This window comes from Bos grunniens, chromosome 3 (assembly GCF_055505025.1).
Source record: "Bos grunniens cultivar Pamir isolate PY7600 chromosome 3, Bosgru_T2T1.0, whole genome shotgun sequence".
NCBI classification, from domain to species: domain Eukaryota; kingdom Metazoa; phylum Chordata; class Mammalia; order Artiodactyla; family Bovidae; genus Bos; species Bos grunniens.
In genome coordinates, this window is record NC_141167.1 from 56,793,423 (window position 1) to 56,799,596 (window position 6,174).

Here is a 6,174-nt window from a genome sequence, read left to right on the forward strand (position 1 = left end):
TTGAAAACCAGCTAGTAGTAATAAAACCACACCTGCACTATTGACCGTGAAGGAATGGCTTCTTAATGACAAAATATTGCATGGGTGTTTCTCCCTGTTTTCAGTCTATACTGTCCCTTCGTTGTTGTTGTTGTTGTGTCACTAAATCATGTCTGACCCTTTTCCAACCCATAGACTGTAGCCCAGCAGACCCCTCTGTCCATGAGATTTCCCAGGCAAGAGTACTGGAGTGGGTTGCCATTTCCTTCTCCAGGAGATCTTCACAACACAGGGATTGAACCCACGCCTCCTGCATTGTAAGCAAATTCTTTACCACTGAGCCACCAGAGAAGCCCATATTATCTCTTATTGAAGGTTTACTAAACAGGTGTGCTAAGTATTTGCTGAGGACATATGTAGAAAATAGGCAGTAAAGCATACATTTTTGAAAGAATGTGTTATTTGATATATGTGCTACATTATATATATATATATATATATATATATATATATATATATGTATGTATGTATCAAGTAGTCACCTTGGAAAAGCTCAGAAATCTGTTGGACGTGTTCACATATATCTTAATGTGTTAATATGACAGTCTTTCTATTTTGAATTACATAGGATGTGGTACCATAATTTGTTCAGTGTATATTGAGCTTAAGTGCCTTAAAATAAGATACAGCCAAGCTGAAGTTTCTCTGATTTTTAAGAAACTTCAGGTATAATTATCTTTTGCTTCTTTTAAATGCTACCATGTCAGCCTCAAAAACAAACTAGTTTCCTTTTCTATGCTTTGGAATTATTAGGAAATAACTTTCTATTGTGTTATCACATTAACTTTCTATTGTGATAGAAAGAAATAACTTTCTATTGTGATAGAAAGAAATAACTTTCTATTGTGATAGAAAGAAATAACTTTCTATTGTGATAGAAAGAAATTTCTATCAGTTGTCAATTTCAAGGGAAAAAATGAAATGAAAAATTAACTGTATGTTATACATTATTATAGCCTTATGTTTGTGATTTTTTTCCCTAATATGGAGACTGAATTAAGTAAAAACAATAAACATGGAGGGCAATTTCAGGGTTATAATGAATGCTTGAAAAAATTTGAGAGTTTTGCAAAATCTGAGTCCAATAAAGCTATAGCCATCAATAATCCTCAGGAAAAGTCCTTCAGGCGAAAAAAATTATGCATGCTTTTGGATTTATTTCAAAATTATAGATTTGTTTTTATTGCTGATGCCATTTTAATTGCTACTGCAGAATATTTGTAGAGAATGAATGTCAAATATAGTGGCCAATCACATTGATCAAATTGCCTTCCAAATTCCTTTTGACTTATAGTGACTTACTAGAATTCTTCATTTAAATTCCAAAGGCAGCAAAGAGTAATTAGATGTGCTATTTGTTAACATTCAACTCTCAAAGAATCTGTAATTTTCTGTTGGAAGAATGAAGCCCATTTATTTGAATTCTGCAGTTCATTGGTCTAAAAACTACTGGAAAGAATTTTACTTTTTTTTTTTTTTTTTTTTTACAATTTGCCCTATTTTTAAAAACCTAATATAGATAGTTGAAAATCTGTTGTAAGAACTTGGAAAACTATTCCACATGTCTGTCTTCCTAGAAGTTGTTTAAAATCCTTTAATTTTTTAAAAGATTTTTTAATACTATTTTATGTTAATCATGAATCAATAGGCAGAAACTTTTTGCTTATTAAAAGTATATCTGATGCTAACAATCATTAGGTTACAGAGCAATGCATAATCTCATTAAGAATTCAACTTATTCTTTAAGGATCATTTGAAATACAGAACCAATACCTTGCTCACACTTTCTCTGAATGTCTCAATATATGCCACTCAGGGCTTCATTATTTACATGGCAATTTTCCCATATGCCTAGATTTTTTAAGTTTTGGGGTTGGTATAGAAAGTATGCTTGTACATACATCCTATAAGGAAAGCTGAGCACCGAAGAACTGATGCTTTTAAACTGTGGTGTTGGAGAAGACTCTTAAGAGTCTCTTGGACAGCTAGGAGATCCAACCAGTCCATCCTAAAGGAAAGCAGTCCTGAATGTTCATTGGAAAGACTGATGTTGAAGCTGAAACTCCAATACTTTGGCACCTGATTGGAAGAACAGACTCATTTGAACAGACCCTGATGCTGGGAGAGATTGAAGGCGGGAGTAGAAGGGGACAACAGAAGATGAGATGGTTAGATGGCATCACCGATTCAATGGACATGAATTTGAGTAAACTCCGGGAGTTGGTGATGGACAGGGAGGACTGGCATGCTGCAGTCCTTGGGGATGCAAAGAGTCAGACACGACTGAGTGACTGAACTGATGTATGTTTGTGAAATGAAAGATAAAGGTTGAGTTCATTGCCTGTTTACTTGCTCAATATGGGCATAGTATATATTCATTTCTTGCACACAGTATACCTTCAAAATATAAATTAAGTGAAGTAGCCTTCTTGTTTTCCCATATCTATTGCCAAAAAAAAAAAAGCCTTTTTTTTCTGAAAGCTCTTTATATTTGGGATAGATTCTCAAATAAGTTGACATATTCTGAAAAATTCTGTTGTATTTTGTCATATCTTCCTCTACCACGGTCATCTCAGGTTAAAATAGTATTTCCATGTCTGACGCGGCCCCTCAGTTGCTGCTAGAACACGCAGGAAAGACAACCAGGAGACGTTCTTGTCTAAGCCTGCATGAGTCATGGTGAGCATTAATGTACAGACATTGGTGATCCTGTACATCTGGCACCTGTGGAACTAAAATTTTCTACTCAACAGGATCCTGAAATTTTTATGCCTTTGTTGAATTTACAGTTCATCCCTAGAGGAAATGGCATGCACATTAAAAAAAAGAGGGAATTTGCCAAAAATAGAATGTACCTCTTAAAAATTGTCAGAAACCCATTCAAGACAATCTTCTTAAAAAGAAAAAGTCAAATTTGAATACAGTGTCTTAGAGAGACAATGGATTACATGATAGAATGTTTTACATAATTTTAAGAATCCTGACTTGAGAGGCATTTTAGATAGCTTCATAATACATGCATTGGGTTTTTTTTTCCCATAGTAATACTTTTTATGTGTACAGAGAAAGGGTTTAGGGTCAGCTGGGACAATAATAACAACCAGGGAGTAAATGAGGAAGAAATCTGAAGTGTGAGAAACAGCTGGAATGTGAATTTTGCTGGGCTAGCTCTTTGACGCAATCATTTGGCAAAGACTACAAACTCCCCAAGAGGGAGAAAACAGTTTAAATGTATATAGAAAATATATAGATCATCTGTCTCCAATCTAGTTATGCTGTTGGCCAAGTCTATCCATATATGTGACATAGGATTATGTGTATCCCAATGGATATGAAGAGATTCAATTATGGTTTTGTCTACAAATTAACTTATTTAAGATACATTTTACATAAAAGAAGACTAACTCTATGAATGTATGTAAATTGCATTATACATCTCTTTATAGACTATTTTGACATTTTTATATTACTTTTAATTTATTTCTACAAACTAAAAGTTATGAAATAATATTTCACATGTGAATAAAATCAAGTCTCATGCAAAAGTTAGTGAATTCAATCTTACTAATGTTATAAAAAATAAAAGATAAAAGAAAAAAAGAGGGAGGGAGGAGGTAAAGAAGGAAGCCTCTCATGACAGTACTCCACCCTGATTTTTAAACACTGATATTAATTATTATATTGTTAATCATAAACAAATTTTAAGCACTCTATGTTGCTTTCTTTTGTTAACAATTACCTGGATATTTGACATCATATTTGCTCTTAGGATTTTGTGATTCATAATGCTATATTCTCTATTTATTTTTCTCAATTACATGACTTTACATAGAGTTATAGAGAAACCTAGACATATACCATCTATAGGAATGAATATAGTTAATTCATTAAGGAATAAGTATCTATTTGATTCTTTTGATGAAGATAAGTACATGAATATAATCTATTATATAGCTATAATATATGCCATTCCAAATATCTAATATAATATAATATAATATCTGGTGTATAGAATATATCCCCAGTATATGTATTTTTCCAATAAAAAATTAGTTCAAATGATTCAGATTTATTAATCAGCTTTATTGACTTTATCTAATTACTACTTGAGCTACTTTACCTAATTACTACTTGCATCTCTTTCCATGCTTTGGATAGGAAGTTTAAAAAATTACATAGAAGATTTTTTGGAGTTATCAAATGAATTTGTAAATGTCAGCATAATAACAAGAAAAGATTTTACTAATGAAAGCTGCTGTCAAAGCTTTTTGAGTGATTATCCTTATGTGACCCATCAGCCCTTCAAGCTAATTTTCAAAGGAATGGATATTAAACCTCAGTAGATTTTGCTTTAGCAGTACTGAGTTGCTTTCCTGAATGAAAAGACTTTGTTCTTAATATGATTTCTTTGTCCAGAGTCTTGGTTTATTGAGCTGTATATTAAAGTTGCATCTTTGTTGAGTTGTGATCTTGGTATTTTCTACTTGAGTCAACGGAGATCCCACAATAAAAAGTGTAGTCCTATAAGACTGCACAATTAGAACTCCTCAACTGGTTGGCGTCAGTAACCCAAGCCCCTCTGACAGCTGCCATTCAGGAATCCATTTTATGCAAATAGCAAATGTGGAACTTAAGAGATAATACAGACTTTATTATTTGCATTTAATTATGCTCTGGTGAGAAATAATGGCTGTAGATTCTTTACCTTTAATGGCCAATTTTAAGCATTTTGTAGTATACAACCTCCTCAAATATATTTCCTGACAAAGTCCAATTTTGCTGCCTCAGGGTAAAAGCTCAATTTTCCTAATATTAATTTAGACAGTTGCAGTTTCCCAACTAAATAATTAGTCTCTATATGAAACCTGAGTAATAAACAAAGTTTAAAATAAATAATGAATGAATCTTTTAAATCAGTAACATTGATCTAGCATTCTCCTAAAATCAAATTGTGAAACGGAAATTTCTTTTGATTGGAATTATAGCATACAGCTAGAAAACATGATTGACATTTTATTTTTTGGCCAGTTATTGAATATAAAATTAATTTTAAATCTCTGAGTATTTCCTAGATTTACTTTAAATATATTTAAACACTATATAAAATGTGTATCCATTTACACATTCCAGCAAATGAACAATGTGGATGTACAAAACACTATGTAAATATATATCCCTAAAATGCTATAGCTGCATTTTATAAGGATAAAAACTTTAAAATATCCTATTGAAAAATAATGCTTTTCAACTTTCTGAAGACTGAAAAATTCCTTAGATTAGAGGGGTGAACATATTTTCTATGGTTAGCATCTATAGTCAAAATATCTTAAGATTCCAGTTCAAATAACAGAACAAAGGTCATTCTTTTCCTTTTTTGTGTGCCACTTAAAGGGAATATTTTGACTTTTCTATCTTGTAGAACTCTCTACTGTACAATATGATATTAAAATTGAGTCCAAGTTTACCTACATAGATCTGATACAGTTCATCCTTTTAGGATCCTGAATCCTTCTTTTTATAACTCTTCTGAGATTTGTGACAAAGAAATGTGTTTATTAGCACTAAAATAGAGCTTTATGCCTCTATTACCAAGGCAGCTTCTGAGATTTGGAACTTTGAAGCCATTTTATCTGATATCATTCCTGATTAATAGACCTCTGAGAATAACCTCCAAGGCACCTCACCCTCAGATATGATTGGTGGCAGATGATGAGTGAAAAACAGTTTGCTGAAGGCCACTCTGCAAAACCTTGTACAATACTATATAGGAAAGCTTAAGGGCAAACATAGGTCACTGTGAGTGTCTGGGTACCCAATCCATCTCTTTCCACAAGTCCTATGAATATGTAAATGAGTACAATCTATCCAGCCCTTCAGAGTTTCTATGTACCCTATGACTATCCACCATCCCAACCTCCTGGAAGTCATTGTACAAGGTCTCCTATTAACCTTTTTGTCTTTTCGCCTTCAGACTGCTCCACTCCTAAGTGGAAATAAAGACCTTAATCTTTTTTTCCCCCTACTTTAAAAATCTTCTGTTTCCCAATCTGTAAAATCAGGATAAGCCATTTAAAGTACTTAGCCAATTCTGTAGGCTCATTTTTGTCCTGAAAACATCTATTGGTTGTTATCATC